This window comes from Gorilla gorilla, chromosome 7, assembly GCF_029281585.2.
Source record: "Gorilla gorilla gorilla isolate KB3781 chromosome 7, NHGRI_mGorGor1-v2.1_pri, whole genome shotgun sequence".
Classification (NCBI taxonomy): Eukaryota; Metazoa; Chordata; class Mammalia; order Primates; family Hominidae; genus Gorilla; species Gorilla gorilla.
Window position 1 is genome coordinate 128617990 of NC_073231.2, and position 23412 is coordinate 128641401.

The 23412-nt window shown below is 48.3% G+C and overlaps 1 protein-coding gene and 1 pseudogene across 4 annotated transcripts in view; both read left to right on the top strand.

The window, feature by feature from the left end:
- The first annotated feature begins 326 nt into the window (after window positions 1-326).
- On the top strand, window positions 327-1256 carry LOC101145343 (cyclin-dependent kinase 5-like; annotated as a pseudogene).
- A 10954-nt stretch (window positions 1257-12210) lies between these two features.
- Window positions 12211-23412, top strand: part of ZHX2 (zinc fingers and homeoboxes 2) — a 194120-nt gene continuing 182918 nt past the window's right edge. The window contains exon 1 of one of the 4 annotated variants that reach the window (XM_004047483.5): window positions 12211-12955. The gene's annotated coding sequence lies outside the window, so the exon portion shown is untranslated. Of the gene's footprint in view, window positions 12956-13028; window positions 13109-23412 lie in introns of those variants that run through there. The other 3 variants (XM_019032687.4, XM_055348698.2, XM_063709454.1) reach the window with 3 other exon arrangements.

Consider the following 23412-nt stretch of genomic DNA (forward strand, 5'->3'; position numbering starts at 1 on the left):
CTATGTACTATTTTTGCAGCTTCTTATGAGTCAAACTATTTCAAAATGAAAAGTTGTCACTTAAAAAAAAAACACATTTAAAATTAGCTGAGCATGGTGGTGTACAGCTGTAGTCCCAGCTACCCAGGAGGCTGAGGCAGGAGGATTGCTTGAGCCCAGGAGTTTGAAGCTGCAGGGAGCTATGATCATGCCACTACACTCCAGCCAGGACAACAGAGTGAGACCCCGTCTTTAAAGAAAAGAACAAATGAAATAAAAATTTAAAAACATTTAATATTCTTGAGTCTTAAAACCGAGAGCCCACAGGGGCCCCTGTGGCCACCGCAATGCAGAAATACAAGAAACTGGAGAAGATTGGGGAAGCCACCTATGGGACAGTGTTCAAGGCCAAAAACCGGGAGACTCATGAGATTGTGGCTCTGAAATGGGTGAGGCTGGATGACAATGATGAGGGTGTGCCAAGTTCTGCCCTCCGGGAGATCTGCCTACTCAAGGAGCTGAAGTACAAGAACATCATCAGGCTTCATGACGTCCTGCACAGCGACAAGAAGCTGACTTTGGTTTTCAAATTCTGTCACCAGCACCTGAAAAAGTATTTTGACAGTTGCAATGGTGACCTCGATTCTGAGATTGTAAAGTCATTCCTCTTCCAGCTGCTAAAAGGCCTCGGATTCTGTCACAGCCGCAATGTGCTACGCAGGGACCTGAAGCCCCAGAACCTGCTAATAAACAGGAATGGGGAGCTGAAATTGGCTGACTTTGGCCTGTATCGAGCCTTTGGGATCCCCATCTGCTGTTACTGAGCTGGAGTGGTCACACTGTGGTACCACCCACCAGATGTCTTCTTTGGGGCCAAGCTGTACTCCACGTCCATTGACATGTGGTCAGCTGGCTGCATCTTTGCAGAGCTGGCCAATGCTGGATGGCCTCTTTTTCCAGGCAATGATGTCGATGACCAGTTGAAGAGGATCTTCCGGCTGCTAGGGATGCTCACCAAGGAGCAGTGGCCCTCCATGACCAAGCTGCCAGACTATAAGCTGTACCCAATGTACCCGGCCACAACATCCCTGGTGAACATCGTGCCCAAACTCAATGCCACAGGGAGGGACCTGCTGCAGAATCTTCTGAAGTGTAACCCCTTCCAATGTATCTCAGCAGAAGAGGCCCTGCAGCACCCCTACTTTTCCGACTTCTGTCCGCCCTGGGCCCTGGGACCCCCAGCCACCAGGCTGGGGCCTGGCCTATTTAAGCCTTAGGAGGGGTGGGACAGTGGGGGTGCCCAGTGTGCTGAGCTCCAGCTGTGCTGGGCCCAGCCAGGATGGGATGCCTGAGCCCAAGTTTCTTTGTGGACTTTAATTTCTTTTTTTCTTTCTTTTTTTTTTTTTTTTTTGAGACGGAGTCTTGCTCTGTTGCCCAGGCTGGAGTGCAGTGGTGCGATCTGGGCTCACTGCAAGCTCTGGCTCCCGGGTTCATGCCATTCTCCTGCCTTAGCCTCCAGAGTAGCTGGGACTACAGGCACCACACTCATTTTTTGTATTTTTAGTAGAGACAGGGTTTCACCATATTAGCCAGGATGGTCTCGATCTCCTGACCTCGTGATCCAACCACCTCAGCCTCCCAAAGTGCTGGGATTACAGGCGTGAGCCACCGCGCCCAGGCAACTTTATTTAATTTCATAAATTGCCTCCTTCCCCCCGCCCCCCACACACACACGAAATTTAATGTTCTTATTTTGTTACCTTTGATCAATTCTTAAAAGACCACAGGCAAATCCTTGTCCCAGTGCCTAGGTTTCCATGTGGCCACTGTGTAGATACACCCACTGCCCTGGGAAGCACACTTTCTGCTAAGTGCACATCAGTTGTCAATCAGAATCCTCAACTCACATGTGCAAGGCTTACCACTTTCTTTACTTTCTATGACGCAACTTTATTTGTATGCTAAGGTCCTATTCAGCCAATGTCGTGAAAATGATCGCAGACAGTTCAACTCCTATCCCTTGCTCATTTCCCCAGGGAGATGTTTCAGGTTCCAGGACACAGACAGAGCCTGATATCAACATGGGGGTGGGCGGTAGGGAGAGAGAGGGGGCAAGCACCCTCCTATGCTCAGAGTGTCATCTGTGCACCCTGCAATCTTGAGGATCCATCACCCCATCATTCCTCATCCACACCATTTGGATTAATGTCCTATGCCTGCTGTGAGAGATTACCACAAACGTCATGGTTGAAAATGACACAAATGTATGCTCTTATAGTTCCAGAGGTCAGAGGTCTAAAATGGGTCTCATGGGATGAAAACCAAGGTGTCCACAGGGCTGCTTCCTTTTAGGAAGCTCCAGAGGAGAGTCCATTGTCTTGCCTTTTCCTCTTTCTAGAGGCTGTGTACTTTAACAGGGTGTGGTGGCATGCGCCTGTGGTCCCAGCTACTCGGGAGGCTGAGATGGGAGGAACACTTGAGCCTAGGAGATGGAGGTTACAGCAATCTGAGATCATACCACTTCACTCCAGCCTGGGAGACAGAGTGAGACCCTGTCTCAAAAAAAAAAAAAGTTTAAAGGCTGCCTACATTCCCCACTTGTGGCTGCATCACGGTGACCTCTTGCTTTCATGGTCATGTCTTTTTCTCTAACTCTGACCTTTTGCCTCCCTCTTATAAAGAGCCTGGTGTTCATGTTAGAACCACCGGATAATCCAGGATAATCTTCCATCTCAAGATCCTTAACTTAATTATATCTGTGAAAGCCCTTTGCCGTGTAAGAGGACACATGCACAGGTTCCAGGGACTAGGATGTGGACCTCTTTGGGGCCATTATTCTGGGTTTTTTTTGCTTTTGTTTTTGATTTTTTTTTTTTTTTTTGAGACGGAATCTTGCTCTGTCACCCAGGCTGGAGTGCAATGGCACGATTTCAGCTCACTGCAACCTCTGCCTCCTGGGTGCAAGTGATTCTCCTGCCTCAGCCTCCAGAGTAGCTGCGATTACAGGCATGTGCCACCACGCCTGGCTAATTTTTGTATTTTTAGGACAACTGACGTGCACCTAGGCAACCTAGGCACTGGCCATCATGTTGGCCAGGCTGGTCTCAAACTCCTGACCTCATGATCCGCCCACCTTGACCTCCCAAAGTGCTGGGATTACAGGTGTGAGCCACTGCACCCAGCCTGGGGCCATTATTCTATGGACTACACAACCCTGGGCACTTGGGCTCATACCACGCTCATCCCCCACACTGGTTACTCTTGCTGCATCACACACCACCCCTTAGGAGTGTGAGACAACCATTTTATTATGCACACTATATTGTGGCTCAGGAATTCAGACAGGACACAATGGGAATGGCTTGTCTCTGCTCCAATGATGTCTAGGGCAACAGCTGGTAAGACCAGATCGCTGGGAGTGACTCAACAGCTGGAGGCTGGAATCATCTGGAGGGTTCATCACTCCCTTGTCTGGTGGGGGATGCCAGCCGTTGGCTAGGACCTCAGATGGGGCTGCTGACTCGAGGCCTCTCCTAATGTGCTGAGGTCACCTTACAGCACAGCAGCCTCTAGGGAAACGGACTTCTTACACAGCGGTTCAAGTTTCCAAAACTCAAGTGTCCCAGCAGGCGCAGCAGAAGCTGCATTGCCTTTCGCAACCCAGCCTCAAAAATCACATAGAATCATTCATTTCTGTTGCACCCTATTGTTCAAAGCACTCACAAACCCAACCAGATTCAAGGACAGGGGAAATAGACCCTATGTCCTGATGGAAGGTGGTAAAGTCACTTTATGGAACAGCCAAGGAGAGGGAAGGCAGGGTTTTCTCTACCTGCCTCGATAAGCAACCACTATTTCTCTGGTATCTCTCTACCCACCCCCAGAACTCTACCTGGAAATGGCTCAGGTCTTCTGATCTGATCCCACAGTCCTTGGGGGTGGATGTTGCCACATCCTTGGGGTTCATCCAGAGAGAAGGAATCTGCAGCACCCTCACTACTTTCCCTCTGACTCTCTCTCTTCTCCCAAACGAAGGCATCCATTCCAGGTGTGGGAGAGGCAGCGGTGAGGCTTCTCTTTTTTCTGTTCTCTCTAAAATTTATTGTCCATGTCCTAAGTTCTTTCCATCCCCCTAGGGATCCACATTTTTAAAACTAGAAAGCCAGGAGTTTGCTCAAAAATGCAATTTTTCCCTCATTCCTTCTCTGAGGGGAAAAGCATCAAAAATTCTTATCTCTACTTGGATGGGGTGAAGAAGAAGTTCAAGGGGTACAAGGATGTGGATGGAGGTGATACCATCACTAAACATTTCCAAAAATGTTGTCTTGCCACAGGTACAATTCCCACAACAGCTTGTGTCTTCTGCTGAGGTCTCCAAGGGACTCTCCTCTGAATAAATAATACCCATTTTCCCAAACCAGTATGCAAATAAAATAAGGAGTACATATGGGGCCCAATAAATCATCTATCTTCATCACCGTTAGTAGCCACGCTGAAGGAGGGGGTCATAGGTCTGTACTATGGACTAAATGTTTGGGTCCCCTCAAAATACATATGTTGAGGCCCTACTCCCCAGTGTTTTGGTATTTGGAGACGGGATCTTTGGGAGGTAATTAGGATTAGATGAGGCCCTAAGGTTGGGGTCCTCATGATGGGATTAGTGACCTTATTAGAAAAGATGCCAGAGAGCTAGAGAGCTTGCTTGCTTGCTCTGTTTCTGTCTGGCTTTCCTTCTCTCTCTCTCTCTCTTTCTCTCTCTCTCTCTCTCCATACTCACAAAGTAGTCATGAGAGCACGTAGCAAGATGGCAGCTGCCTAAAAGTGTTGTTTAAGCTACCCAGCTGGGCATTTTTTATGGCAGCCTGAGCTGACTAATATCATCTGTTACCCATGTGGGCTGCAAATACACAACCCAGAATGAGACTGGCATACCCACACAGGTGCAGGCAGTGCTGCTGGGAGTGCCCCAACCAACGCTAAGACGCAGAACAAAGGAGTCTCAGGGTCTCAGGGGAGTGCTCCGAGGAGGAAGGGTGCAGCTGAGCCAGACGCTTCCAGAGTCAGAGAGAAGCAGAAACATCCTCTGGAGAAAACCCCTCCTCCTGGAAACCAAGAGTGGGGAAAGGCGTTCCCCTTAAATGTCATCTATGGCTGCTGAATGATGCATGTTTTCATTCACTTATTCATTCAGCAAATATTCACTCAGCATCTACCCTTTATCAATTGTTTATTTCTATGGAAAAAACACCTGCCAAAATCTTAGCAGCATAAAACAACACAAATTCACTATCTCACAATTTCTGTAGGTCGAAAATCTAGTCATGGCCTCACTGGATTCTCTGCTCAGGGTCTCACTGGACTGAAATCAAGGTGTCAGTCAGAGCTGCGCTTCTCATCTAGGTCTCAGGGTATTCTTTCAAGCTTGTTGGCTATTGGCAGAATTCATTTCCTTGTGCTTTTAGGACTGAGGTCCCAAGTGTCTTGTTAACTGTCAGCCAGGGTCTGCTCTCAGCTTCTAGAAGTGGCTCTCAGGTCCATCTTAGCAACAGAAAACCTCCCTCGTGTAAAATCCTTCTCATTCGTTGAATGTCTCTGACTTTCCCTTCTGCCACCAGCCAGAGAAACCTATCTGCTTTTAAAGGACTCATATGATTAGATCAGGCCTATCCAAATAATCTTCATAATCTCCATATTTCAAGGGCAAGTGATTCGGCACTTTAACATCTGCAAAATCTTTTCACAGCAATGCCTACATCCATGGTTGATTGAATAACCAGGGACTGGGAATCTTGGGGGCCATCTTTGAATTCTGCCTGCTATATATCCCATGTGAGGCAAGAAACAAGGACACAGAGATGACTATGGCGAAATACTCATCCACAAGGGACTTATAGTAAAATGGTTACAACAAATACAGAGAAGTAACTAGATTATTGGGCAATAATTGCTAACTCGAGGTTAAGTGCAAGGTTCTGTAGGACTTCAGAGGAGGCAGGATTAACTCTTCGGGAGAGTACAGGAAGGCTTCCTAAAGAAAGTGACATTTGATCTGTGTCTTGAAGGACCGAGGAAGAGGGAAGCCATTCCAGGTACAGGGTGCACCATTTACAAAGATGGAAAAGATCATGGAAAATGTAGGGAGTGACAAGGAACCCAGTGATGCTAAATTGTAGAGGACAAGATTAGAAGAGGCAGAAGACTAGGCTGGAAATGCTGATTCGGACAAGTTTATGCAAGATCACTTCTGCTACCCCAAAGAAGTAGAAAGCAATAAAAGATTGTAAGCAAGGAGGTGACCAAGCAAGATATGTGTTTTGGTGACAGCATGGATAGTAGACATAGAAATTGGAGCCAGGGAAATGAGTTAGTTGGTGTTTACAGAATTTCAAGTTCCTTGAACTGTCTTAAGTAAGGCTGCTATAGAACAAATAACCAGAGACTGAGTGGCTTAAACAAGAGAAATTTATTTCTCACAGTTTTGGAGGCTTGCAAGTCTAAGATCAGGGTGCCAGCACGATCAGGTTTGGGTGACAGCTCTCTTCCTGGCCGTCTTCTTGCTGTGTCCTCACTTAGAGGGAAGCAGGGAGAGAGAAAGTGAGCTCTCCGGTGTATCCCTTTATAAGGGCACCAATCCCGTTAAAATGGGAAAAGTTCCCTTGTCCCCCTCGCAGGGCATGCAGTGAGGGTGTGGTTCGCTTCTTCAGTGCCCCGCTACTCAAACTTCTACAGGAGTGTACAGACAGGCAGGCAGTGAGGCTTCGACCCCACGGCAGTGCCTAGGGGTGAATGTTCGTAGCTCCTGAAGCCCCAGTGGGTGTGTGTTATAGGGTGCTCTTTTAGTTTAGCTGTCTATAGGCGGCTTGTGTTAACCAGCTCAGTTAGACCCCCTTCCTTATCATAAGGACAGAGGGATTTCTTTATTCCAGAGTTTCTTGCCTTGGTGTACCAGAAGAATCTGATCACACGTGGGCTTGGAGAATGAGTGCAAGGTTTTATTGAGTGTAAGTAGCTCTCAGCAGATGGGGGAGCCAGAAGGGAGATGGTTTTCCCCTGGAGTCAGGCTGCTTAGCGGCCCAAATCTTCTCCAACTGCCCCTCTTGTCTGGCTGCCTGTGTCTACCTGCTGGAGTCTGGGGTTTTTATAGGACCAGGATGAGGGTGTGGCGGGCCAGGATGGTCTTGGAAAATGCAACGTTTAGACACAAAAGCAGGAGTGCCTGTCCTCACCTAGGTCTGTAGGGGTGGAGCCCTGGCCAGGGACCCGCCTTTCTCTACCCAGCACTCCAGTATCACCATCAGGAAGGCCCCACCTTCATGATCTAATCACCTCCCAAAGGCCCCGCCCACTTCCTAATACGATCACATTGAGGATTAGGATTTCAACATATGAATTGGGGGGCAAGGGAGCACAAACATTCAGCCCTTCAACCTGTGGCACTGATTCTTATGCTCGCAGAGGGAGCAACATTGTAATAGATTCATGCATGAACAACTGTGATAGGCAGCCAGGTGTCAGCAGTGTGAAACATGTACCGCTTAAGTAGCATGTGTGGCCATGAGATGGTTTTAAATGATGTCCAGGTACAGCACAAAATAGCTCTGACTCAGAGAAAGTTAAAACTTTCAATTCTCTTCCCATCCTTTTAATTAGCTCAAGAAAAAATTCTCAGTTTGGTGCTACCCTGTCTCTAATAACCTTCTAACACCTTTCCCCTCCATCTCTACCTTCTGCAAATAAGAGTATCTAGCTAGCTCAATAGTGCTGTTTTTTTTTTCCCATGGTTATTTTCACTGTTACCTTTCATTGGTTCATTTGAAAATTCAATATTGGATTTTCTTGTTTCTATTGTGACAAAAGGCTTCTTTAGTATTAGTATGAAATAAGTGCATTTAAGTTTTAAAAATGTGAATCAATGTAAATAAAATGTTTTCTTTTTCTTTTTCTTTTTTTTTTTGAGACAGAGTCTAGCTTTGTCACCAGGCTGGAAGTGGTACAATCTCAGCTCACTGTAACCTCTGCCTCCCCGGTTCAAGCGATTCTCCTGCCTCAGCCTCCTGAGTAGCTGGGATTACAGGCACTCACCAGCATACCTGGCTAATTTTTTGTGTGTTTTTAGTAGAGATGGGGTTTCACCATGTTGGCCAGGCTGGTCTCAAACTCCTGACCTCAAATAATCCACCTGCCTCAGCCTCCCAAAGTGCTGGGATTACAGGTGTGAGCCATGACCCTGGCCAAATAAAATGTTAAATTAAAAATACTATAGGTAGTTCCTTTGCTACTGGGACAAAATTGGTGAAGGCGGTTTGCACATGAGTTAATTTGCAAGTCACAAGTATAGTGGGAAGCAGGCAGGATTTGTAATCAATCAAATGTGGGCTCAAGACCTACTTCTAACTTATCAGCTGTATGGCCCATGGATAATTCATAAGCTTCTATAAACTTCTGTTTTCTCCCACAAATTAAGGAGACAATATACTATTCAGAAGGTTGTTTAAAAGATTAAATTACATAAAGTATAAGAAGCACCTCCCAGGCAGCCGTGTACATGGTAGGCACTTGCACTCCCTATCACAGTGTATATCCTTAAATAATGGAAACCTCTGTTTTTGGCAACACCAAACAGGAACTTAACTCCAGTACCTACTGAGTATCTATGCTTGATAAATGAGTTCTTATTTGCTTAGGATCTGGGACCTGTGGCGTGGGATCCTTCATGAGCAACAACTAAAATCAAGAAAAGCTTTGATTTGGAGAGTGGGCCAGCTCAGGCATCATGGACCAAGAGGCCTCTCTACCCCCTTGTCCTGGCCTCCAATATTTCACAATGCTACCTATACCCTGCAGAGTTCAGGGGGAAGTAGATCTGGAATATTCAGATATATGTGCAAATAAAGACACGGATAATAACTCCCATTTTATTTATCTATCACTGTGTAATAAACCACCCCAAAAGTTAATAATGTTAAACAACTACAGTCTTATGATCATCTCATTATTCTGTGGGTTGACTAGGTGGAGCTGGATGGTTTTCCTCTACATAATGTCAGGTGAGACTAGAGTCAAGTGGGAGATCGATTAGGCTGGAGCATCCAAGATGGCTAAAGTCTGTGTATTAACCAGGATCTCAGGTGGAGCTATTGTCCCTATCACCTTTGTTTTCGCTCCATGTGGCCTCTCCATGAAACTTCGGCTTCTCACAGCATGGCAGCAGGACCCTAAAAAGAAGGAAAAAGAAACTGCCAGTCTCTTAAGACTTGGATTTAGATGTCTCAGAATATCACTTTCATTGCATCCAAAGCAATCACAGGACCAGTCCAGATTCCAAGGGAGGGGAAGTAAACTCCACCTCTTAATGGTGATGTATTTTTCAAAAAAGGAAGGAAAGGATTGAAAAAAGCCATCTTAGAAGACTACCACACCTCCTAAAGCTTTCACTTTTTGCAAAAGGTTTTTATTCTTGAAATGTGTGTATATTTCAACTAAGCAAATATGTACCTAGGAATTTACCCTAAGGAAGTAATCGCAGATGATTCAAAAGATCTGACACAAGGTTGTTCATTGGAATAAAATTGAAACTACCCAGTGCCCAACAACAGGGGACCAATTAAGTCCAAAGGTGGTTGAGGACAGTGTTTTAAAAGTCTATTCTCTGGGAAGCAGGTAAAATTAAGCTTAAATTCCAACTCCATTACTTAGCATCTGTGTGATGTCGAGCAAGGTACAGTACTTAAGCTCTTTAAGTCCCAGTTTCTATATCTGTAAAATGAAGACAAAATATAGATTTTTGTGATGATTCAATGAGATGATACATATAAAAGGCTCAGCACATGGTAAATGATCAATAATTGTGAACTGCTATTATTATTTATGATAGTCCTTAGTGCTATCATATTAGTGCAAATCTTTCCCATTCTCTCCATTTCCAGGCACACAATACTTCCGTGGATCTTTACAGTTAACTTTGTGATTAGTTCTGACCAATGAGTTGTAAGAGAAAGTGGCATATGTTACTTCCTGGCTGAACATTTACTTGTCCAACATTATTGATTCTGAAGCTCCTAAATACCGTCAGATAACGGTCTGTCTACTCCATGAGTATACTTCAAGCAAACAGGGATCATACCACATAAAGCAAAAGCCACCTTTGTCTTATTCCTCATTGTTTTCTCTTTATATGGTGCAAGTTCAGTCCATGCTAAACTCTGAACAATTTAAAAACACTGCAACACATCAGAAGCCCCTCATCCTTGCTAGTGTCCATGAGATCCAAGTGCTCTGAAGATATGAGAACCCAGCAGACCGTTTAGAGGGTTACCTGGCTTCCCTCCCACCTGGCCCATTCCACCCTACATACAATCTGTCACCCAGCCAGAAGCAGGTGGCAGTGAGGTGGCAGTGAGGTGGCAGCAAGGGAAACTTGGCTTATAGAAAACCCTCCTAAGTGATTGATCATCCAGAGGAGGTGCAGCCTCAAAATAGGAATAGCTTCGTTAAGGTTTGGGTAATTTCCATGGAAACAGACAGAACTAGACTTATTTTAAAGGGGGAGGGGGAAGGGCGTGGAATAGCCTGGAAGGGGCATAATAAGGTAAGCGATGTAAAAATGTTGAAGTTGGTGTGGCCGGCGGGACGGGACAAGGCGGGGGAATGGGGGGAGGGTCCCATTTTTTTTCTTTTCTTTTTACAATTTTGGTTCACCCTGGGTGAGGCAGAGGTTGGGAGGAGATCAGGCATCGGTAAATTCTGATGTTGATGGCAAGTAAATTAGGTTCTTAGCCGGTACGAAATGAGGCTGAGAAAGATGTGGCCCAAGCTGGATTACAGTCATCAAGAAGTTAACAGAATCCTGTAAGAGCCCCTCCAGGTCGCCTTTCAGGTCCGCAAGCATCACGCAAGAGACTCCTTCCCAGGATAGAATCTTGTTTTATGGGCGGTTAAAATGCAAACAAACAGACCCTACATCAGCAATAACCGAACAAACAGGTGCAGGCCATTAAGAAAGTTTTGCATATGGGCTGTTTTAATTTTTGTTGCAAAGGATTTCTGGGGAGTCAAGGGGTATGTCAGAAATTAGAGCCCTAGGGCAGAACTTACAAAAACCTTTTAGCTACTTCCTTCTCCCCGGCCTCGGAAATGAAAAAGCCAAAAGGTCACCCAGCGCATCCGCCACCCAGTCAGCCCCAAGGCCAGCCGTCCTCACCCCAGTCCGGGTCCTCGCCATTGGCCTCTCCGCTGCACACGGCCACCTGTTGATGCCCTCGCGCCCACAGCCGAGTTGCAAACGGCCGCTAGAGTTCGTTCTAATTCCCCAGAGCAGAGCTGCCCGGGAAGCCCCGACGCGACGCGCCTGCTAATCTGCAGGGCGGGCGGGGACTCCGCAGAGCCTCCCAGCCCCAGGCTCCCTTTGTTTTCTCGCTGCGCTCGAAGCTTCTAAACTAGCCCCCAGACCGCATCCCCTCGTCCCCGCCCGGGAGCTGCCCAAGAGTCCACAGGCCAGCCCAGGGGGAAACAAGGTCCATCTGGGCAGGAATGCGCGGCGCGGACAGGTTGCCGCCTGAGATCCCGAAGTGTACCCAGATCCCGAATTCCTTAGAGCTCTTTAGCCGAGCACTGTGGCAGGAGCGCGGCGCCCGGAATACAAGTTCATGGTTCCGAGCCGGCGGGCGAAGGGCAGCGCGATCCCCCGCCACCTTTGCTCTAAGGCGCCGAGGGGAACCTGGGGGCTGCCGCGGTGAGAGCTCCGCTCCCACTGGGAACATTGGAGTCCCAGTTGCGAAAGCGACCCGCCTAGCTTCCGAGGGACTTCTCTGCGAGCACCGCAGGCGTGTGCATTTCTTCGAATCTGAGAATTCCAGCGAACGCGGGCTCTACCAGAGTTTAAGTCGGCCCCTGGGGCGTCTGTTTGTTTGTTGGCTCTTAAGGGAAAAAAGTTGGAAGATCTTTAACCAGCCTCAGACCTGGCTCGGGCGGAAATCCCGGAATCTCCCCAAGCAAAAGTGATCTAACTTCAAGTCGTTATATAAGTGGGGGGCTCCTTCTTCCCCTCCCTACGCCGAGACTTCTCATTATCATTCCGGGAGTAAAATGTGTCTCGCTCAACATAGTTTTAAAATCGTTATTATTATTTTCCTGAGCCTGAAGCCGGGCCAAGGCGCAGGCAGCGCCCAGGGTGCGTGGTGGCCCCACCCGCGCACAGTCCCACGCAAAGGGTCCCGGGGCCCGGGTGCCGCCAGAGCCGGGCCTGCAAGCGCGCCCTTCGGTCCCACGGTCCGCCACTCCACGTGGTCAAGATCAACAGTTTGTTGAGCTCATCAGTGACACCTTGAACTTTTCATAAAGAAAATGGGTATTGCACCGAGAGGGTTTGGCCGCGGCCGCCGCGCGGGGTCGTGCTTAATATTCAATGATCTCGCTCGCGCCTCCCCCTCCTCTTCTCGCAGAAATTCCACCGAGTCCGTTACTGGGCTCAGACTTTTAAGTTAATTTACTGCCCCCCTACCTTGGCCAGTAACCAGCGCCTTTAGGGCTAGCCTCCCCCCCAGCTCCTGCCTGAAAAATGACATTTCGCCGGTGTCTCCGGAGGGGGCTGAATTTCACTTTGTAACTTTCTGCGGAACCCGAGCCCGGGTGGCAGCTCGGGTGGTGGTATCGTATGCAAATACGCATGCTGACGTTACAGATCATGTGGGTTTTGGCGTAGATTCCCCACTGATCGAGGCATTTTTTTTCCCCTTTTTTTTCCTTTTTTTTTTTTTCTTTTAAAAATTTTGGCCACCGTTCTCCGTACGGGGGCTTTTTCTGTCTGTCTGGCTGGCTGGCAGGCTGGCTTTCCCCCTCTTTCCCACGGAGCCCGAGCCGGGCGCCCGGTGGGGAGTGGGGAGTGGGTGGGGGGAGCCAGCAGAGTTCCATTTTGGAACGCCCGTGCCGCGTCTCCGCGTTCCCAGCCCGGGTCCCCGCGTTCCCAGCCCCAGCGCAGGTAAGAAACTTCGCCTCGGCGCGGAGCCCCCCCAGCCGGCGCCGCCAGCCCCAAGCCCCGCACGCCGGGCGCCGGCCACTCCAGCCCAACTTTCCCACCGCCGCCGTCGCCGCCGCGGCTCCCGAAAATGTGTTGTTAATGGGACTTGGCCGGGTTTGTGATTGGAAGGGGGGTACGGAAGGGGGGGGGTGTGCAGGCTCTTTTTGCGGGTGGGAGGAAATGAGCGGATACAGAGAGGGAAGAAGATTTTTTTTTTTAAGAGTTTTGATTACAAGTTTGGATAAATGGGAGCCAGAGCGAGGAGGAGGAGGAGGAGGAAAAACATGTCTACGTTTCCCTATGTCGACATAAGCCACAAAAAAATATGGCGTCCGCTTTCGACAGGGCGTTACGTAGACCCGACTGTTTTTATTTATTTATTTCGTGGCCGTCTCCCTCCCTTCTTGGCCAAACTGCGGCGCTTTGTGCAAACGGGGCAGGTCCCGCGGGGACTCCACCGGGACGTGGCCCCGTCTCCGCGCGTTTTGGCAGGCGGGGGGCTGCGTGTGTCTGCTCCCCTCCCTCCCCCTCTCCCCTCGCTCCCCTCTCCCGGTGACGATTCGCCGTAATGTGGTGGCAGGAAGCATGACGCCGTGGGCCGAGGCTGCCTCTGCTCTCGTCGCTCCCGGCGGCTGCAGGCAGCGGGCGCGCAGCGCGGGCGGCAGCCTAGCTACCTGGCGGGGGCAGGGCCGGAGCGCGGCGCTGTCCTCACCCCCGCTCAGGTGCAGGGGGAGTCCGCGCGGGGCGGGGGGCCGAGGGGGGCCGCGGGACCCCCGGCCCTGCTGTCCGCTGCCAGCTGGCCGGAGCCTCTGCCAGCCCGAGCCCACGTTCGCCCCCCTGAACGGCAGCTGGCGCTTTTCGTCTGCCCCACAAGAGGTTAATCTTTGTTGGTGTTGCAGCTTCTTTGTGGCTTCCCCAGGACTTGTATCCTCGGCTTTGCAAACTTGCCCTTTTCCCAGCCGCTTTGCAGGAGGCTGCGGAGACGAAGATGAGCGGAAAGTTGGAAACCAGCAGGCATCACAGGACGGTCCCTTTGGCCTCGTAGCTGTGCTGAGCCTGGGAGGCGGAGGAGGAGGTGGAGGCGGCGGAGGAGGAGGGTTTGTCAGGCTGGGGAGAAAACTTGATGGGGAAGCCAAATTGTGATTTGTTCAGGTTTCCACCTGATTGATAGTCTTCAAAGCCAGTAGGTCTCTACCTTCAACTGTTTCGCGGTGGCCTTTTGTTTGTCTGGGGCGTGGAGAAGGAGAGAAGTCGATGAATAAGGACTTTCCCTCGACCCCTCCCCTTTTAAAGAGTGGTTGCTCAGCTTGGCCCCCTGGGACACTGCCTTTTAGGCCCTGGAGTTCTTCCCCAACCTGCTGTCTGATCACTTTCTCTCTGTTAAGTTACCAGATCTCCAGGTCTCAGGTAGGCCTCGATGAGCAGAATGGAGTTAGAGGAGAGGATTCCTTCCCCAGCACTTCTTGAATTGCCCAGACCTCCCACAATTACCCTCTTAAAACCACACACACACACACACACACACACACACACACACACACACACACACACACACTTACTCTCTCCTTTATATATGGCAGAAATTAATGCCTGTAGAAGTGAAGGGGGTGAGGTTCTGAGAGCTCTTCAAGATTTGAGTCAAAAGGTGATTTTCTGTTTATGAGGGCAGCGAGTTTAAGCAGTTCACTCCCAGGGCAGTAATGTCAAAAAGCGTTTGGATGACGACCAAGTGGAATAAATATCTTGTAAAATGGCATGTTTAATAGTAAAAATAGATTAATGGAGCTGTCAAGTGGTTGAATGGGACTAGCATAAAGGTTTAAGTTTAAAGGGAAAGTTATGTAAAGCTGTATACACAGCTTCTTTTAAGGCCAGAAGGGAAAAAATCTACAAGTAAGGCTGAAATGTGTCACTGACAATAATTGGACTGGTGATGTGTGGAAATATCATTGCTGTTTCAATGCTCTGCTCCGCGATTGTTCTCTTGCGCACTTGTACCTTTCCTTCTAGCCAGGTTTGCTGTCAGCTAAAGGATGCACCTGAAGATTGTGCTTCAGGGGAAAATGCAAGAAACCAAGATTCTGGGGCACATCAGCTATCTCAACTAATGTCCATTTAAAGGGGGAAAACACCACTGTTTGTTGGCACTGAAGAAAGGGTATTCCTGTGATGTAAGTGCAGTGTATCTTGACATGCTGAAAGGTGGCCCCACCCGGCATTTCTCATCCACATCAGGACCATGTCATTTGGTGGGATGCTGTACACTTATCAAAAATAATCATGGCAATGTTTGATAACAGTTTCTAACACTGTTATGGTGTGTGAGGCACAATGCTGTATATTTTATGTGCTTTATCATTTAATTCTCACCACAATCCTGTGAGCTAAGTACTACTATTATCCTCCGTTTATGGTTGAGGAAACAGAGGCTCCAAGAGGTGAAGAAACTTGCCTGAGCGACACAGCAAAAAGCAAATCCAGGCCTAACTTCATAGCCTTAACCAGTCCATTGTAGCAGCATTCAGATACACGACGTCACAGTTAGAATAAAAAAGTAAAGGGTCAGGTCCAGCAGAAAAGAGGGAACAGTAGCCACTGTCCCGAGGTCCGAACTCCAGAATTTACCTGGATTTTATTCCTTTATTCATTTATTTAGCAACTGTGTGTTGATTTATTTATTCATTCAGCAACTATAATGTTCATTATACTAATAAGAACCCATAGCCATTAAGCATTTTTGCATGCCAGGCACTATCCCAAGTGCTTATGACTAGACTATTTTGTCTTCATGACAACTCTGATGTAAGTACTCTCATTCTCTCCTTTTTCTAGATGAGGAGGCACAAGCCCAGAGAAGTTAGCTAACTTGCCCAAGACCAAACAGCTAGTAAGCGGAGTGGCAGCCCCCAGAACACACACACTCTGCTGTTGCAATGCAGAGCGCATAACCAGATGTTATGGAAACGCTGGGGAGACAGAGCCCCCCTGGCAGAAACGCAAAGCACTGCATGCTCCAGACATTATGGAGATGCTGGTGGGATACACACCCCCTGCCCTCTAGGAGTTTGAGCCAACTGCGGGGAAGCACTCATTAAACCAAATCAAGCAGGCTTAGATAAGTGCTATGATTGAGAAAACTAACCACTGTGGAAGCACAAGGAAAGGCATGATTCTTCTGCTCTGAGGGGATCACAGAGGATCTCCTAGAGGTGGGAGCAGCTGAACTGCCCCATGAATGAAGAGGAACAATGTCCGGAGGTGTAGCCAATATCACTGCATTCGGCTGCTAGCAGCAGAATCTTGACTACCAGTGACTTAACCAGATAGGGACTTTTTTGTGTCAGACAACAACGGGGTGAGGGGTAAAGGAGGATGATGCCTCAGCTGTACCATTGGGAACCCAGACTACTTCTTTCTATTCTGCCATGCTTAGAGTGGAGGCCTTTGGCCTTAGGTTTATCATCTAGTGGTAGGAAAGTGGCTGCTACGTCTCTAGGCCTCAGGTTTGCATTCCAAGAAAGAGAAAAAAGGATGAATGAGTCTCAAAGAGCTTTTACCCAGTACAGCTTCACTGCTATATCTGGGAAGGGGCACCCCTCTCAGGGACTTCTGTCTTTAGTTCATCGACCAGAGCTGTGCCACGTGGTGACTACTGCCAGGGAAGAGCAGTCAAGTATTTTTAGTTGGACCCATTGCTGTCATGAGCAAATTGGGGTTCAACTTGTAAGGCAGATGGGGTGAAAGGAGGAATGGTTGTTGAGTTGGCAGGGAGGGCATGTGCCGCCTGAGAAAGAAGGGCCCTGGGAGCAGTGGACAGGTACCCTGGGGAGGTGGAGAGGGGGATGCAGGGAAGGCTGTGCAAAGAGATGATGCCAGGCTTGGGGGTGCACATGGAGGAGGCTGGCTTTTAATCTCTAGGTACTAGGGAGCTATGGCAGGTTTCTGAAGGTCACGTGTTTGGGGGAAGGGAAGACTAAGACTGACAGCAGAGTACCTTGTGCAGACAAACGAGCTTAGTTCTTATTTGCAATAAAACGAGTTCTGGAAAGTTTCAGGCCAGGGACCAGTTTTGCCTCAGGGCAAAGAGAAGACCATGTGCAATAAAGAAGTGAGGGATGATTTGCTTTTAGGTCCTGTCAATAAGAATCCAAACTTAACCTGATGTGAGTCAGCTGTTACAGGGAGGCAATCAGCTCTCCTTTCTGGATAATTCAGTTAGTGGGACTGGAAAAGCTGGAAGGGGGTGCCATTTACTCTCCAAACACTACACTTGCCTTTTTCCTGACCTTTGGGGCTCCTGGGCCCTAGCTGCAGCTCCACCACTCATCAGCAGGATACCTTTGGCCATGACCTTCGCCATTGCTTTAAATCAAGGAGATGATATCAGAGGATGTCAGAGGCCTTCCCAGCACCAGATTCCCCAGGCTAGATTCCTCCAGCAAGGGCCAGCCTCTCTGATTCTCTTTGCTCAGGGTATTACCTTTATGACTTTGAGCTGTTACTTACCTCAATTTTCTTATCTCTGAAATGGAGATCACTTTAGTAGCTGCTGTATGAGTTGTTAGGAAACTTAAGAAAGTTGTAAAAAAGCTTAGCACACACCTCACATATGAACTGTGCTCAACAAATCACCGTCATCACTGCAACCACCTCAAGAAAGTGACTTTATTGTAAATTTGAGGTGCCAAGTAATTAGCATGTATGGATTTCATCATCAATCCCAGGACCCTGACTGTCCTATCTCATTGCCATTCCCCTTCTGCCTCCCCCCCACCCCCAGTACACACATGCACTCATTTTGTGGCAAGTCCGTACCACACATCAGGTACCACACGTATGGTACCAGCACATCAGGTACCGTAATGTGCTGTGTCATAGCCACATCCAGACAGCACATCTCAGGAAGGATGCTTGGCTGTGCACATGCCCCTTTGGTAGACAATAAGGTAGACATTATTTTCTGTATTGACAAGATTGTTTCATTTTGAACTGAAAAAAATCGTGATTCCCCTCCCCCACCCTTCTCTAATGCCCCCACCCTACATTGAACAGGTTGTGATTTTAAGAACATCCACCCACAGTCTGCTTCCTGTTCTTACACTTGTAATCATGCAGTTAAGAGGGGTTGATTGGCAGTGGTGTGTGTGTGTGTGTGTGTGTATGTGTGTGTAAAACAGACCTCATGCAGAAAAACAGTCCTGACAACAGTATATGAATTTCCACCCAAACTTTAAAATGGAATAGAGACACCAGGGCCAGAACCTGTCTTCTTGCTGATACCTCTCTTTGCCCCCTGGTAGACAATATTTACCTGTTAAAAGTCACAGTTCACACCCTTTCTTCCTCTTTCTCTCCCCCTTACTCCCTAACATTAGAAACACTTAGTGGAGATTAATCTTGTTACACATTGTTTCACTGCAATGGTATTTAACACATAACAGAATCTGCAGTGAATGAAATTCTTGTGCTATTGATCCATGGGGGGTCAATATGAAGGAATGTGAGCCAGGCATTCACTGTGGTGTAAGAGATTTGTGATATATTTTAGGGGTGCACATGTCTAGTTTGGGATGGAATAGCGGGAAGCCCACGCTGAGTTTATCTTTCAGAGAGAAATCAGCAAAATCCTGGGGACCATTTCCTGTCAAGTTCAGGGTCAGGGAATAGATTCATGGATCTCTGGGGCTTCAGGGAGTAGCCAAATTGAGTTAGCTCTTTCTTTGGGAGGATATCCTCCCTGTTGGGGGCCCACGGGCCACTTCTGAGAGACAGAGAAGGAGCCTGCTATTGCGGCAGAGAGGAAGAGGGTTATGAATGGGAGTTCCTGGGCTACAGCCCCTCCTTGTCCTGGTTGGATGCCTACAACTGCAGCTGCTGGGCTCAAAAACATCTGCAGAAAACTGAGGAAGGACCAGAAGTCTAAGTTAAGGAGGAAGTGGCAGGCACTCATGCATGCCTGCATATGCTGTGCAGAGGTGACCGTTTAAACCAGTGTTGCAGAAACACTCAAGAAAAACACTCCTCAGCAGGCCTGACATTTATGCCCCCACAGCCATCTCATCCCCCACAGCCTGGTTCACTCTGGCTGGTGATACTGAGCAAATACAAAGCTCCCTACACAACCAGATGCACAAAGCTCCCCACATACCCAGACACAGCACAAGCACATGGTGTTCACCATGTTAAGAACAGCAACAGCCACAGAAAAAGTAAGCACCTACTATGTGCTAGGCACTCTGCTAAACACTTTCCCTTCACAATGTCATTTAATCTGACCCTGAGGAGTAAATTGAGAGTGGCAGTGTAATTCCACTTAAAAGGTAGGAAAAATGGGCTAGCGTGATGGCTCACGCCTGTAATCCCAGTACTTTGGGAGGCCGAGGCAGGTGGATCGCTTGAGCTCAGGAGTTCAAGGCCAGCCTGGACAACATGGTGAAACCCCATCTCTACAAAAAATTTAAAAAACTAAAAAATGAACTTGGCATGGTGACACACACCTATAGTCCCAGCTACTTGGGAGGCCGAGGCAGGAGGATTGCTTGAGCCCGGGAGGTCAAGGCTGCAGTAAGCCATGATCACGTCACTGCACTCCAGCCTGAGTGAGAGAGCAAGACTCTGTCTCAAAATAATAAAAAATAAAAAAAGATAGGAAACGAAAGCTCAGAGGGGTTAAGTACTTATTCAAGGTCACAGAAAGAAGGTAGCAAAGACAGAATTCAAACTCAGCTCAGTCTGATTCCAGAGCTTTCTGATATTGTACGTAAGTCTTCTGGAAGCCTGGCCCACATCAGCCTGGAAGAGGTGTGAGGAGAAGGGATGGTTTTAGATCGTGCTTTGGGATAGTCTGATTGCTTTTCTGATAAGGGGCATAGGGGTGCATGCCTTCCTGCATGAGTGTGCGTGCACGTGTGCGTATGAGAGTTTAGTCAAAACAGGAGAGAATTACAAATCCGCATTTGTTATCTACAGCTCCCCCAAACCACCCCTCCTCAAAAAGAGGCCATTGTAAAGCCTCTATCAGTGTCTCCAAGAGAACATTCTCCAGGGGCATTGCGCCCTCCGCCCTCTCCTCCCCGGATCTGGAGGGAAGGAATCCCCGTGGGCTGAAAGCTGCAAAGTTGGAGCCGGAGGAGAATCTGGGTGCTCCTTTCAGGATGCAGAGTGGCCTCGCCAGCCAATGGGGGAAGGGGGTGGAGGAAGCAGGCGGAGGGAGGGTGGAGAATGGCTGTGTTGCTGTTTTTATACAATAAAAGAGGATCATTGTAATTGGGAGCCTTTGAATCATAACACGTCTGCCTATGGCTCTCCCCAGCTGCAGAGCCATTTAGTTAAATAGCGCACAGAAAACTCCTTTCAGCTGATATTACGTTCCCGCTGTTCTTAAAATATGAGACTGGGCTGAATTGCTGTAAGGACAAAGCCATCTCAGGCGCCCCCCCACCAGCCCCTGGGTGTACCCAGAACCCCCCAGGGATCTCCATAGCCTGTGGAGGAGGAAGTTTAGAACTTATTTTCATTTGCATGGCACCCTGTCTTTTTGAAAATAGATTAAGATATTTGCACACAGCCTGGTCAGAGCTGGATGTCATGGTGAAGTTGTTTGTGGCAGTGGTGGTCTGGAGGGAGTAGGGAGAGGCCAGGAGGCCAGGAGGCCAGGAGGCCAGCACCGGCGGTGATGGGGTGTGCCTTTGCTTTTGTGTAGGGGAGGTAAAGAGGTAGATAATGCAGGGATGTGAACTGACAGATAGAAGCTGGAGAAAGGGACTGCCCTCTGGCCAAGACATTTAGGGGAAAATATGGGTTCCAGGCAGGAGAGGATTGAAGCGCCAGCTCTCCCCTAAGCTCTCCTAATAGAGAACTCTGCGATTTCATTATCTTGTAGAAGTGCCTGTTACTTTCTTCTGGGAAACTTTGTGTTAGAGAATTGATTCTGAGTATGTGGTGAATTTCTGCCGGAGACCCATAGTCCAGGAGAGCCCGAAGACTTCACATTGTTTCCAAGAACCAGGGCTCTTGGGCAGAAAGAGCCACAGAACGGAAACGGTCTTGATCACTTCACAGTTAATGGTAACATTCCAAAGAACGGAGAACTTGCATTCGACAGTGTGAACTTGGACAGTGCCTGACTTTGGCACTTTTAGAATAGGATTTATGGATTTCCTGGTACAGGATATATAATGTCCTCTGGAATCACTGAAAGAAGATTTTGAGAGGATGAGTCTAGTAGCAACATGGTACATTGGTAGGATCCAGGAATGCTCTAGCTGAAAAAAATTTTAGGGATCAAATAGCTCAGCTTGAGGAAACTGAGGCCGGGAAAGGTAAGATAATTGGCCCAAGGTTATACAGTCCTATGGCCATGTATTATTTTTCTTCTTCTCTACAGTCTAACTAAGGCCCTTTTGTTTCCTCGGCCAGCTAGCCAGCTCATCACAGCACCTTCCCTCCCTGCTTTGATTCCTCTTTCCATTCAGCACTCACTGAGCACCTGCCAGAGGAAGAAAACAATGCTCCTGCCTTCAGGAAGGTCATAGTCATTGGCACTTAGCTACAACATCTGCTGCCCATTGTCATGCTAGCCCTCACTGACATCACAGGCACAAATCTACATGCCTTTTGTGGGTATGCTCGGACAATCCTAAGAGAGGTTGGGATTCTGTTTTGTTTTTTGTTGTTGTTGTTGTTATTTTTGAGATGGAGTCTCACTCTGTTGCCCAGGCTGGAGTGCAATGGCGTGATCTCAGCTCACTGCAACCTCCACCTCCTGGGTTCAAGCAATTCTCCTGCCTCAGTCTCCCGAGTAGCTGGGACTACAGGTGCACGCCACCATGCCTGGCTAATTTGTGTATTTTTAGTAGAGACGGGGTTTCACCATGTTGGCCAGGCTGGTCTCGAGCTCCTGACCTCAAGCGATCCTCCCATCTCGGCCTCACAAAGTGCTGGGATTACAGGCATGAGCCACCATGCCTAGCCCGATGTTGTGATTCTGTTATCCCCATTTAACAGCCAAGAAAGTACAAAGTGGGGAAGTCCTTCATCCAAGAGTTCTGGAAGCCAGGCCGGCTTGTGCCACACCTGATGTTCATCAAGCCTGGGCACATTTAACCCCTCCTGCCCTCCATGCACCTGTGGCTCCAGCAAAAGGGCTGTGGCCCCTCCTCCACGGATGAGAACCTGTGGCTGAGCCACAATCCGGCACGGAGGATAACAGCAAGGATGGGTGTGCATTCAGGGTCTTCCTCTGCCTACGGTCTTCCTCACCCACGATTTTCCCCAATTTATCAGATGCTCCAAATATCCTCACACCGTAGCCCATGTCATTTGTACAGCAACCCTACAGAGTAGATAATAAGAAGGTCAGAGCCAGAACTCGACACAGATCTTTGGAATCCAAGACTTGAAGAGTTTCACCCACATCAGGCTGGTGCCTGCAGCAGCCGCTGCAGCCCGAGTAGCTGATTGGGAGACCTGCCTGGGCACGGGCAGGTCACTTAGAGACACAGGATCTCGGGTGACTGCCCACTTTAGTTCCCCAAAGTCCCCCTAAAAATAAAGGCACTTCAAGGGAATTTAGACAACCTTTAAGTCCTTTAAGTGAGCAACAGATACTTATCTGATCATAATAATAAGTGTGAAGATGATATATAGGGGCCGGGTGTGGTGGCTAACGCCTGTAATCCTAGCACTTTGGGAGGCCGAGGCCGGTAGATCACCTGAGGTCAAGAGTTCAAGACCAGCCTGACCAATGTGGTGAAACCCCGTCTCTACCAAAAATACAAAAATTAGCTGGGCGTGGTGGCACATGCCTCTAATCCCAGCTACTTGGGAGGCTGAAGCAGGAGAATTGCTTGAACCTGGGAGGTGGAGGTTGCAGTGAGCTGAGATCATGCCACTGCACTCCAGCCTGGGCAACAGAGTGAGACTCCATCTCATTAAAAAAAAAAAAAAAAGATGATGTATAGGATACTCTCAGGCATTGTGCAATGCTGTGCCATAGGTATTATCATTAGCCCTATTTTCTAAAATAGCATTATGGAGATATAACTTACATACCCAAGTGTCACCCACTTTAAGTGTACAATTTATTGACTTTTAGTATATTTACAAAATTATGCAACCATTACCACAATGTGACTTTAGAACATTTTTATCACCCCAGAAAGAGACCCTGTGTACCCATTAGCAGTCACTCTCCATTCCCTTCTTCCACTCCCCGCCCACCTTAGCCCAGGTCCTACACAGCCACTAATCTACTTGCAGTCTCTGTAGGTTTGCCTTTTCTGCACATTTTATATAGGTGAAATCATACACCATGTGGTCTTTTGTCTGGCTTCTCTTCTTTCCCTTTTGAGGTTCATCCGCGTTGTAGCATGTATTAGTATTTTGTTTCCTTTTATATCCTGTTGTGTGGATATACC